Below are 12,816 nucleotides of genomic sequence, written 5' to 3'. Positions count from 1 at the left end.
TGTAACTCATGAAAATCTATTGAGAGGTACAAAGATACCAGTAGAGCATGACAGCCATTGTGGAATGGTGTTTGCTCCACAGAGGGTAAAATTCTAAGATTATATTGAATTAATCTGGAGAAAAGAAAGATAAGCATTTGGAAAAGACTGTCCCATAATGTGGCCTACAAAAGACATAAATGAAGCAGTCATAATGTTCATTGCATATATATATATATATATATATATATGGAAGTGAAACAAAATAATGAAACTGTGCTTTACCTTAGAAACATTTTTACAAGTCCCATGTTTGCTTTAAAAAAGGAGGGACTAAATTTGTGAAAAAGTACTCAGTCATTTTTCCTGTTTGGCAGATGAGGAGACAATTTTCAAACTTAGAGATGACTCCTGGAGATTTGCATTGATGGGTCTTTCTCTACAGAGTAATTTTAAATGATAGGCTGAGAAAAGTTAATGTAATTAGGTTCAGAGTATACTTCCAAGTTTACCATAGACCTTTGGATTAGAAAGGGAATACCAGAAATAAGTCATCACAGATTTCCTCTTACAGTTCAGATGTAGGAATCTTATCACAGCTGATATCACTTGGTTCTCTTCTCCATTTGTGCATGCAGTAGACTTAGATGGCATCTTTATTAAGGAAGTAGTGGGTTTTCTAATCCTTTTGGATAATCCCTTTCTCTGACTAAGGGCAAAGTGTCAAAAACTTGTGAGGAAGTCGATGCGGTATTTGTTTGTGTATGTGTACTTTTCTCTGGGACTGACTAGCTGGTATCCGCTAGCCCCGAACTGACACAAGTGTCTTTGATATGTTTCTGTCTGTGGGTTTAGGTAGATGTATGTGTGTGTGGCTCAGTGTGTCGCTGGGTAAAAAGTGTGTTTTGAAACAGCAGTAGGACCAGTTGTTCCCTGAGCACCCAGACCCCTGAACTAGAAAACAGGGATGGGGAGCAGAATGAAGCCCCCGTAATCCAAAGGGAAACGGTGAGGGACCTGCTTCAGCACCTGGAGGTGCACAAATCTATGGGGCCGGATGGGATCCACCCAAGGGTATTGAAAGAGCTGACGGAGGTGCTCGCCAGGCCACTTGGTATCATTTATGAGCAGTCCTGGACAACCGGGGAGGTCCCAGCTGACTGGAGGTTAGCAAATGTGACACCCGTCCACAAGAAGGGCCGGAAGGAGGATCCGGGGAACTACAGGCCAGTCAGTCTGACCTCGGTGCCTGGGAAGGTCATGGAACAGATCCTCCTCAGTGCCATTACACGGCACATGCAGGAGAACAGGGTGATCAGGCCCAGTCAGCATGGGTTTGTGAAGGGCAGGTCATGCCTATCAAACCTAATATCCTTCTATGATAAGGTGACCCACTTAGTGGATGAGGGAAAAGCTGCGGATGTTATCTACTTGGATTTTTGCAAAGCTTTTGACACTGTTTCCCACAGCATTCTCCTGGAGAAACTGGCTGCTCATGGCCTGGACAGGTGTACTCTTCGCTGGGTAAAAAACTGGCTGGATGGCCGTGCCCAGAGAGTGGTGGTAAATGGAGTTAAATCCAGTTGGTGTCCGGTCACAAGTGGTGTCCCCCAGGGCTCAGTTCTGGGGCCGGTTCTCTTTAATATCTTTATCAATGATCTGGATGAAGGGATCGAATGCACCCTCAGTAAGTTCGCAGATGACACTAAACTGGGTGGGCGTGTTGATCTGCTTGAGGGTAGGTTGGCTCTGCAGAGGGATCTGGACAGGCTGGACCGATGGGCTGAGACCAATGGTATGAGGTTCAACAAGGCCAAATGCCGGGTCCTGCACTTGGGTCACAACAACCCCATGCAGCGCTACAGGATTGGGGCAGAGTGGCTCGAAAGCAGCCCAACAGAAAAGGACTTGGGAGTGTTGGTTGATAGCCAGCTGAATATAAGCCAGCAGTGTGCCCAGGTGGCCAAGAAGGCCAACAGCATCCTAGCCTGTATCAGGAATAGTGTGGTGAGCTGGACTAGGGAAGTGATCATCCCCCTGTACTCGGCACTGGTGAGGCCCCACCTCGAGTACTGCGTTCAGTTTTGGGCCCCTCGCTACAAGAGGGACATTGAGGTGTGGGAGAGTGTCCAGAGAAGGGCTACAAAGCTGGTGAGGGGTCTGGAGGACAAACCTTATGAAGAATGACTGAGGGCGCTGGGGTTGTTTAGCCTGCAGAAGAGGAGGCTGAGGGGAGACCTTATCACCCTCTACAACTACCTGAAAGGAGGTTGTAGAGACATGGGGGCTGACCTCTTCTCCCTGGTGACAAGTGATAGGACGAGGGGAAACGGGTTCAAGTTACGTCAGGGGAGGTTTAGATTAGATATTAGGAAACACTTTTTCACTGAAAGGGTTATTAAACATTGGAATAGGCTGCCCAGGGAGGTGGTGGATTCACCATCCCTGGAGGTGTTTAAAAAAAGGGTAGATGGGGCACTTAGGGACATGGTTTAGAAGTGGCTCTTGTCAGGGTAGGCTAAAGGTTGGACTCGATGATCTTAAAGGTCCCTTCCAACCTCAACAATTCTATGATTCTATGATTCTATATTCATCCTATGGACCTATGCACCTGCACTTTGGCATGTGTGAATCGGAGTTGGGAAACGGGAACTTATTTTGCAAAGCTAAGTATACCTGAAATGTATATAAGAAAATATTTAAGTTAGCTGTCATTCAAACACAAGGGCTGCTTTTTGGTTTTGTTTTGTTTTTTAATGAATGTACCTTTGGGCTTAGAGTGGTGGTGGGGGGAAAGTCTGTAAAAGAAAGTCATACCAGCAAGTCAGTGGGAAATGCTAATTTCTCCCAACACAGGAGCCGGTGCACTAGATAAAAACACAGGGGTATAATCAAGGCACTATAACAGCATCATGATTATTGTCTTTGACAACACGATGGGTCTTTGCATGTAATGTAAGCCCAAAATTGGGACTATGCTAGTGAGATTGAGATAATGGCAATTATAAAAAAAAAAAAAAAGGAGGTAAAGTGGTTTTGAGTGCCAAATTATCCCCTCCTGAGCCTCCTGATCAAATGCCCACTGCAACTGGTGCAGATGTCCATTGACTTTGCTGGGTACTGGATCATGCTCTGCATTTCAGGTTTTTCCTGTTGGTTTGTGCTGTTTATTTTATCAGACTGCTGCCAGAGTGACCTTGAGACTGACCTAAAGTAAAAGTCAAATTACACTTATGACTTTTCTCTTATTTTGTTTTTAGGTGAGATTAGAAAATCTTGACAGCTTAACTCACAAATCAGTCATAAGCAGGAGGAGAAGAAACCACACAAAATAGTCTCCTCCCCCCGACATGGACAAAGGAAAAACACTTCTAAGAATCAAAGGCACAATAAAATAAGATGTTTCCCCAGGAGCCAGAATCTGTTCTCCTTTACGCAGATGTAAATCAGAAATGGCACGTGAACAATTTTGTGTCATACCCGTAGGGATGATGTAATACTGCTGAATTCACCTTTGCATGGCATGAAGGCCACACTTTTTGAATGCGTTTTGTCACAGGATTTTTCACTGAGGTGGACCTCATGGGCACTAGGGAAACCTCGTTTGAGAGTCCGGGATGGGTTCAAAGTGGCTGATGCCCCACTGTCTGGCAGTACTGAGATGAATATTGATCTTCAGCCCTTTCCTTCCTCAGATTCATACACATGGAGTGGAATTTGACTTCTTGCCTTGAAGGACTGGAGCGAGTTTTATGTGATAGGCAACATGGAATATGTAAGATTCCTATGTAAGAAACTCTGGACTATATAGTAGTCCATATTGTAGTAGTAGCTACACAGTGGAGGCGCATGTAGTAACTAAAACCGCAACAGGGAGACTAAATTTCAAGTCTGCTGAAGGGCTTCCACAATCTGGGCAATCTGTTAAAGATTGTACATAATGAATGTTGTCCCTCCTTGTAGCTGAATGCTTAAAACTCATTTTCACTCTCTGTTCTCGCAAACCGAGGTTGTCAAATTGGTGCCAAGTAAGACAAGTTTATAATATATATTACGTACCTTGGAAGTTGGTGGATGCTAGTTCCACTCAATTTAACTGTGTTGCTTTTGAGGACAATTTGTTCTGACCTGGAGTGTGAAGCCTGTGTACGAATCAGCTGTTTTAAATATGTCACCAAAAGAACTTATATGAATGATTTTCTCTCTTAAATCGAGCAAGTCGAGGTGGGGAGGGGGGAGAACATGGTTACACAGAAGCAGTTATTGAGAACACGGGTTCTCTTACTGGTTGATTTCCCTTCCCCAACTCATCTGAAGAAATATCTTATGTTTAAATTACTTGTCTTGGATGTAGGAGAGGTGGGATTGGTTCTTGTGGAAGTTTTTCAGCCTTTCTATAAGACTTTGGACAGATCACCTCTTTTTTTCTGTGTGTCTCTTTCTGATATGTAAAATGGGTGTAACTGTAATCATCTATCTATTAGTAAGTTACTTTTTGAAAGTATTTGAGCTACGCACATGGAGTGGAATTTGGCTTCTTGCCTTGTAGATCCATGAAGGACTGGAGCAAGTTTTATGTGATAAGCAACGTGGAAGGCTCAAATAAGCAACAAATAAGGCTCAAGAAAGTGTGAAATATTTAGCAAAGCGCAATGAGAACATCATGCTGAATAACACATTTGGAAAAAAAACTGTAGCCTTCCTTCTGTTTGAAAGGTGCCCTTTGCTTTGTTGTTCAGGTGTAATTTTGCCTATGCGTGTGTATCCAGCACTTTTCATCTTAACTGTACCAGTTACCTAGGTAGATTCTGTTGGTAAGAGCTCTGAAACGCTTGTGGCCATGCAAGTCATATGGCATTCTTGTCCCTGGCCAGGTAAGCTAACTCTTAAATTTAGAGGAAACATGTTCTAATTTTTCTGGAAAAAGTAAAAGATTAAGAGAACTTTAAACAGTTACGGTTTTCTTTCTTTCTGTGTGTATTTCCTAGGAAAATTACTCCTAACTTAATGAGTAAGGCTGTATTCATTTAATTTCTTTTGTACAAAGCAATTCTATGTCATTTTATTTGACAGCTGTGAGGTTGGATACTACTTGGGTTTATCCAGAAGCTTTCAAGCTCTGGTAAGGTATTTAAATACTTAATTTGGAGTATGGAACAGGGAGCTACTGGCAGGCAAGGGAGGTGAGCTCATGTTCAATGTTATTTTAATTTGGGTGTGAGGGGTGTTTTATAAATGAATAAAAGCTATGTTCACTAAGACACCCTCCTTCACAAATAATGATGATATTAAAATGCAAAGCCTAACTTGCGTAAATCTACTGTGCAAGATGTACCTGCGAAGTGCTTGGTATATCCTGCTATTAGAGAGGAAACATCTAATCCATCTAAAAGCAAGAAAACAGTAAAAAGTCATTAGTTGTGTTTTGTGACCTCTCAGGCATAATTAGATGTTGTCGGGGAGTCACCTGTGCAGTGTTATAAGGAGGTATGTTGCAGAGAATACAAATACAAAACACTAGGCTGGTCATGAATAGTTATGCCAATTCTGATTGTACTACAGTTTTCTGTTACATATCCTCTGAGGTACGGCAAAAAGAAGTCTGCCATTTTAATGAATGTTCCTGGTGTGTAGAGAAAGACGATATAGTCAAGCATAGGTCATCTATAGCCCTTAGTATCAGCTGTAGCATACATGCCATTATATCATAATACCATTTTATCCCTCGTGATCTTTGATCAGTGCTAATGATCAAAGTTTGCGTAGCAGCCAAAAGAATCGTGAGACAGTAGATATTTATAGCTTATGGCCAATTCTGATTACTCTATAGCAGCTTTCCCAGTGTTCTGTAGTTTGATTGATGTCATTGGCATGCTTCAGCATTCAGAATATATCAAATAAATTTGCTATGCTTTGAACATGAAAGGGAAGTAAAACACTGATAATTTAAGAAACCAGAAAAGTGGGGGAGATAGGAGATACACATTGCTGCATGTCCTTTGGCAACTAATGCCATACAGCGCTTAGCTATACAGTGCATGCATGCAAATTGCTAAGCATCCTCTTTAATGCAAGGCTTTACTTCCACTGTAAGAGTGTTGCTATTCAAAGGGGCTGATAAATGAAATCTGAACTGCATACGCTGCAATGGAGAGGAGGACAGGAGCAGGAGACAGCTGTTTGGGGTGACTGCTTTACAAGCAGAAGCCTTTCAGTTCCATCAATCAGACAATGTGAAAGGCCCAAATCCAAAGACACCAGCATCCCACCCCCTTTGATCCCGATCCTAATAGTGTGCCAGTCACCGATGGAAAAGCATCACAAAGTGAGAATGGTCCATTTTCTTCCTTCCTTTTCTGAGAGTCTGTATTTATCAGATTTAACTAGTTAATGATTCTGCCCTCTCTCTTCTGCGTGCCACGAGGACTCTCGCTGCAGAGGTGACAGTTGTTTGGAGTCAATGGGCAGTTAAAGCGTAAGCAATCCATGGGATCTGTAGGAGCCGTTTTGCGGGGCTGAGAGTCCTGCGAAGGGTTAAGCATTGACTCACTTCAAAATCGATAGTGAAATTATACATACATTTTCCTCATCGAGACAATATTTGGTCGAGACCTGCGAGGCCGTGCTGTGGATATGTGGATAGCATATTGATTCTTGTTGTGGTGGTCTCATGCTGAGGCTGTGACTCGTGTGTGTTCTGCGCCTATCCCCTACCGCAGCCTTTGTGTTTCTATCAGCACTTTCTGCCAATAACAAGCCCGAGGTTGCCCACCAAACAAGGTTTCCCTACCTTGTGAGTCTGCAAGCACGGTTGCAGTGTGTCTTTGAGCTCACGTGGCACCTTGTCTGCCCAAATACGTCAGTCATGTCACCACGTATGAAATACCCGTGAAGGTGCTTAGGGGGACAGACTGCGAAGGGAGGTAAAGCGATGCCATGCTCGGGGGTATGCCAGAAGATGCTCTGAGGGGTATAAACTGTATGGTCTTGCTACCCTTGGATTTGTGTGGTGTAAGCTTCCCATCTGCAAAATTGGTGTTACAAAACACTCCTTTGTCTGTCATGCCTATGTAAGCTTTTTTGGATACCTGTATGTACCTAGTACTTAGCCCAAAAGCTCTGATTCCAAGCCCTACAATAATGAAAACAATACTTCTGTGTGGAGAAGTGCTTGTGAGACCTGTCCCTCTGTCTGTAAAAGTCACTGTCTCATTTTTTTTTTCCGGCCTGTAACGTCTTATTATCAGGCTTTTTTACTGATTTGCAAACATGAACATTCGTAGGATAATAAAGAAATGGGCAGCACACTTCGATGATCTCTTGCTTTTTTTTCTTCTTTAAAAGCAATTTTCATGGCACTGTGTCTGATAACAATGGAGTTAAGCTATGTCATTAATTTCCATAGATGGTAGATGGAGAATGTTAAATTCTAGGCACCTGAGTGGATCATCAAACTCTTCTACCACATAATGACTCTAAATAATCATATTCATCATAATTAGTACCGTTAATAACATTAAAAATAAACACTTGTACCTCAGACCATTAGTAATAGTAATCTTGTCATCGTCCATGAAAATTACTAGACCCAGTTATTTTTCACAGTGGGGCTCAGATATATGAGATATATAATTAAAATATTAATTACGTATTTGATAGAGCTTCGACTATCATTATTATATTACCATTGGCCTCATTATTATACTTTCAATATGTTACCTTGTATATATTGTGTTTAATAAAGTGTTAAAAAATGGCTTTGGGTTTCCAGGATCAATATATGTTAGAAAGAAAAATGTATATGAATCCAGAGATAGGGAAGAAATGGGATTCAAACTGTGGTTAAATGAATTTCTGTCGTTCAGCCCTGTACTAAGAGGTGACACAAAGCTAATCCTAGTCATAAATCCCCAAAATAGAATTTAAGTGATACTTAGGTGATATTTAATGGTTATTTTTACCCGAGTAGATTAAATGAAAAGAATACTAGTTAGCTGAACAGGAGAGACGAGCTTGAGAAAGAGCAACGTGTTCTAAAGTTTTTTGCTCTTTTGGGTACAGGTGGGGTTTTTTTTCTGTTAACATAGACAGGAGCTGGAGCTCTTCTAACGGGCGTAGGGGCAAGTAGTGCTTTTGCATGCTCAACTGAATTCGTGTAAGCAAGGGGCAGGTGTAATTTGAGGATAAATAGTAGTGACAAAGCACACTTTATTAAAAACGATGGTGCATTTAAGACTGAAAAATCTTTTGCCGGGAGTTTATTTTCTTGTTTCCATGGTGGTTAATTGTCCATTTATTCCGTACCTGTCTATAATAGTTCTGCAGGATTAAGTTTGTTGCCATTATTTGAAAACGGTGTGATAGTTTTTCTGCAATAAGCTAATGTTTCAGGCTGTTTCAGATCAGGACGTACTCTAAAAGTAAATGCTTTAGAAATAAAACACAGACCCCAGTATGATGCCTGTGTCCTTAATCCTGGAGGATTTTGATGAGTTCTCCAAGATGCTGGTCTTGCCGTCTGCTCCCGTTGCCTTGCTTACCAACATTCAGGGGATTTCTTGGTATCTTTAGGCGTGGAAAATCTCTGGAGCTGGGGATAGTCATTGCCTCCCTTTTCACTATGGGAAAGGACAAGAATGAATTTTTCCTATTTTTGGAAGTGATTTTGCAAAGTTTTTGGTGTGTGGTGTTTTTTTACTCTTGCATTAAAACAGTATTGAAAGAAATAGTTTCCAGAATTGACAGCAATAGATAAAAAGGCTTCCATTAAGGTTTTTTTCTTTTAGTATTTTCTCAACCTTTAATGTACATTTATCCCAGAAAACCTCCACACCTTCTGAAGCCTAAGGGATAATTTAAGTGATGAAGTTTACTAAACTTTAGTTTAAAAAAGAAATAAAACCACTGCCCCCAACCAGTCAAGCAGGTTATATCTCTGAAGGATGGGGGAAAATATTTTCTAAATCTAAAACTGGGTTGGATGGACAAAAGAGTTCTCTACAAGGCCTGTCAATGTTGAGAAGCTTGTAGCTTGTTCCACCAATGTGGAATGAAAAGAGTGAAAGTGTCATTTGCATAGGAGCAGTTGATGGCTGTACAAACCAAGAACTTTCACTTGCTTAATTCATAAATTGGAATTAAGGGAAAAACAAAGATCCCAGGCTTGCCTTCAACCCTGTGTGCAAGCATGCCACCCTGGCATTGATTCTCTTCTTGATTCTAGCTTCTCATATCCTGGTGGCTGAGCAAACTTTTGGGGGATGTGGTCTGTGGTCACATTCTCACTGGGCTGCAGAGCCCTGAGGCAGCTGCACAGGAAAGTGCAGTGTCTGTTTTCCCATGAAGATGGCATTCAGGCAGCCAGCTCTCCACCACCTACCCATTAACATCTCTAAAGGTATAATATGGTGGAACTTTTCATCCTCCTTCTCCTGAATAGTCAGGTTTCCTACTCAACCTGAGTCTCCTCTAATGTACGGCTTTGTGCATCTCGAAAGTAATTTCTTTCAGAAGTAGGCAGCAATAATAAAGCCTTATCATCTGCTTCACACCAGATATTATGAGTATGGTTGTAAATAAAACCTTATCACCTGCTTCAAACTTGATAGCATAAGCAGTGGTTGCACTAGGATTTCTTTATTGGTTCGACCTACTTTACTGGTTGTTTTTGGTTTTTTTTTTTTTAAGTGAGACAGGCTATTGCTACTTTCCCCCTCAACACATCTGATACTTTACAAGGTTTGGGGGAAGGATGCTTTGAATTCCAAATGAATCTGGAGCGCTCCTTTTAATAGTGTGGGGCATCTACTCTGGTAAACCATTAACTGAGTCATAGTCAGCCTAGTCAGAGTAGGGGTAGTCAACTGAGGGCAGGCAGTATATGTGCGAGTGCTTGACTGTCCAGAAACTAATAAAACTCTTTCAACAGATTGGGAAAGCAGCTGATTAATCAACTTTGCCAAAAAGCTATTTTGGATGCTTTCTGTGCTATAGATTATGCTCGGGCTAAAAATGCCTCTTGGATTTTTTCATTATTATTATTGAGGCTTTTTATAATTTTTACACTTACCCAAAGCTACTCAAGTATGACATCCTGTGGCAGGGTTTCAATGTTTAGGACGTGAACAAGTTTTGTTGTCAAATGGAATTTTCCTTGTAGAAATGAGATGTTTATTCTCAGTAAATTGAAGATAATCTCTTCCAGATTTCAGAGCTGGTATGACTGAAGTCCTGGACTTTTGAGGAGGCTGATGAACCTAATAAAACCTCTATGAAAAATTCAACTCTTCATTAGATCCTCCTTGTCACTAAGGCTTGTTATAGCCGCTTACTTGGGATTAGCACAGACAGAATGTGTTTAATATGTTATTAAACTAGTCAGATTTACACTAATTTTGTCCCTATTTGTATTAGTGTATCAGGGAAAAGCCTGACATGTTCTATATGTAGCTGACTTTGTTTTGCTTAAAAATGAGATTGCAGATTTTTCTTGTTATGTCTAAGGCATAATTTGGGATTTTAAAATTTAATGTAAAGATTATTACATAATTCCCATCTTCCCTGACAAAAATGAAGCTTCGTTTTGCTGTATCCCTTGATACTCTGAGGTATAGCTGCTTAATGCAAGAGTTTACTTGGATCACTTATTGACGCCTCACAATGGTATTGTGGTAATGCATAAGAATAGCAACGGTATATATTAAAACATCTTTATAATCAGAATAATAATGGAGGGCCTGTAGATATGAGAATCCCAAAGTTTTCCCAATGCTTTAATAAGTACTGAGATACTGTTACAATTCCTGAATTATTCAGAGCTATAATTTGGAGTCACAAGGCTTTAGTATGCTGTAGATGTATCATTAAGGCTTCCAGGGTCATGGTAGATATTAAAAATTGTTATGGAGAGATCTAGATTGCTAATCACACAATGGCAGAAATGTTGTCTAGTGCCCTAGAATTACAAATAATATAAGAGGATCCGACCAGCGCTAAGTCCCCTTCTTGCCATTCACCAAAACGGAGGATATAGAGCAACACTTTTGTGAGAATAGAGGGGTGCAAAATGTCCTCAAGTGTACACCTCAAAAATCCTATAACCAATGGAATAAGAGGAGTAGAGCCTATATGGGGAAAAAAGCCTCCTCATGGACTGGAATGACAGTAACTAACAACTACACTGAAGTTATAATTATAATTTCGTCATGAGAGTAGAGAAGTCAACGTTTCACAAGGAAAAAAATCTATTTACAGAAAAATATTATGCTTTTCATTTGATAGAAAAAGTAATTATTGCAAAGGGACCCATGGAAGATCTTGAAGACAGTCACCCTCCTTTTAATAAGTGCTTGTGGCAGCTAAGTGGGGATCAGGAGTATTCTTTATCAGGTTTGCATTCAAGTAGTACTAAATATATGCAGGTAGGAATTAAATAGTATCTGAGTTTAATTAAAATTATAAAAAAAAAGGGGGGAGAAGAATGGTTGGTAGACTGCTCGACTGCATTTTAACCAGTAACCTCAGACCCTAATTAGAAATGCTTTTCATATCTCCTCCATGCAAGGGCTTAATCTGACGTGAGTCTGTGAGCGAGGGCTTGGGGGACCAGTGTTAATTCTGCATTCGATCTTGGTTTGTATGGAGGCAGGCAATGCTGATTGACCGAGTTGCAGCACAGATCCCATGACCTTGCTGGGATTTTCATGTGAGGTGTTAATTGAGAGGGTGGGTTAATCTTTGAGCATCATTGTCCCCGAGCTGAGGACAAAGTTTGTGCTCTCTGTTTCCTTACTCAACAGTATATTTGATCTCTACCTCCTCCCCGTTATGACAGTTTAGCAAGCCTGCAGAAAAATTCGCTCTTGATAAATTTATTGGTGGAGGATTATCTCTTGCTGGTTTTTGTTTGATTTTTATGATCTTGTTCTGGGGAAAGAGTGGTTAACTGGGATAAAACCCAAAATATTCTTCTTCTCACTGTCCCCCTCCCAGTCCACTCCAGTGAGACTATCGTATCGGGTGGGGGGAGTGACATCTTGAGATTAATTACACAAAAAAACCCCTACAAGGCATGATTTCAAAGTTACTTCATCTGAGTGCTAGGAAAATGCAAGCTCTTTTTATTGCTCCTGAGTGGAAAGCCTAAAATAATTACAAAAACAAAGAGATATTACAGGGGACGGAGCTTTTATAATAATATACAGGTTAGAGTTTTCATACTGGATTTGTGTAATGCAAGAAAAGACAGCCTCATAGTTTTGCTTTTTTTATAAATAAGGAATGGCTTTTTTCTTCATGTGTTGCTTTACAGGCCTGTCATTTCCAGTGTAAGGAGTAAACTTCTACTCTGGGCAGGACTAATGTGTACTGGCTGACCTTAAATATGACTCCCAAGTGCGCAGGATGGTAGTTAAAAGCGGCAGAAGCAATGGAGCTCATGCAGGAAATGCTGTGAACCAACAGTGATTAAAAAAAAAAAAAGCACAAATGATAGCTGTCCTTGACACCCAAAGAGTTTCTCTGACTTGTTTTATTGCACCAGCTGTAGATGACTTTAATTACAACACTTCAAAACCAAACTTCTTTTGAAGCATTTTTGTAAACGGCAACAGGGAAGTCTGGCAAAGCCCAGCAGTGTGTTTGCTGCCAAGCCCTCTGCCAGACCCACCTTCCAAGGAAGGAAACTGTCCTGCCTGCAGAGGAGATGGTGGGACAGCTTTGGCCCATTGAGGAGAGAATGGCCTATCCGGTTTTGGATCTGGTTGGAAATACATCTAGTAAAAAAAGGGATGCCATGGTTTTTACATGCCTGACTTGGTGACTATGTGACCTTTATGA

Source organism: Rissa tridactyla, chromosome 9 (genome assembly GCF_028500815.1).
Source record: "Rissa tridactyla isolate bRisTri1 chromosome 9, bRisTri1.patW.cur.20221130, whole genome shotgun sequence".
NCBI lineage: Eukaryota > Metazoa > Chordata > Aves > Charadriiformes > Laridae > Rissa > Rissa tridactyla.
The sequence above is the reverse complement of the archived record's forward strand: the minus strand, read 5'-3'. Positions refer to the sequence as shown.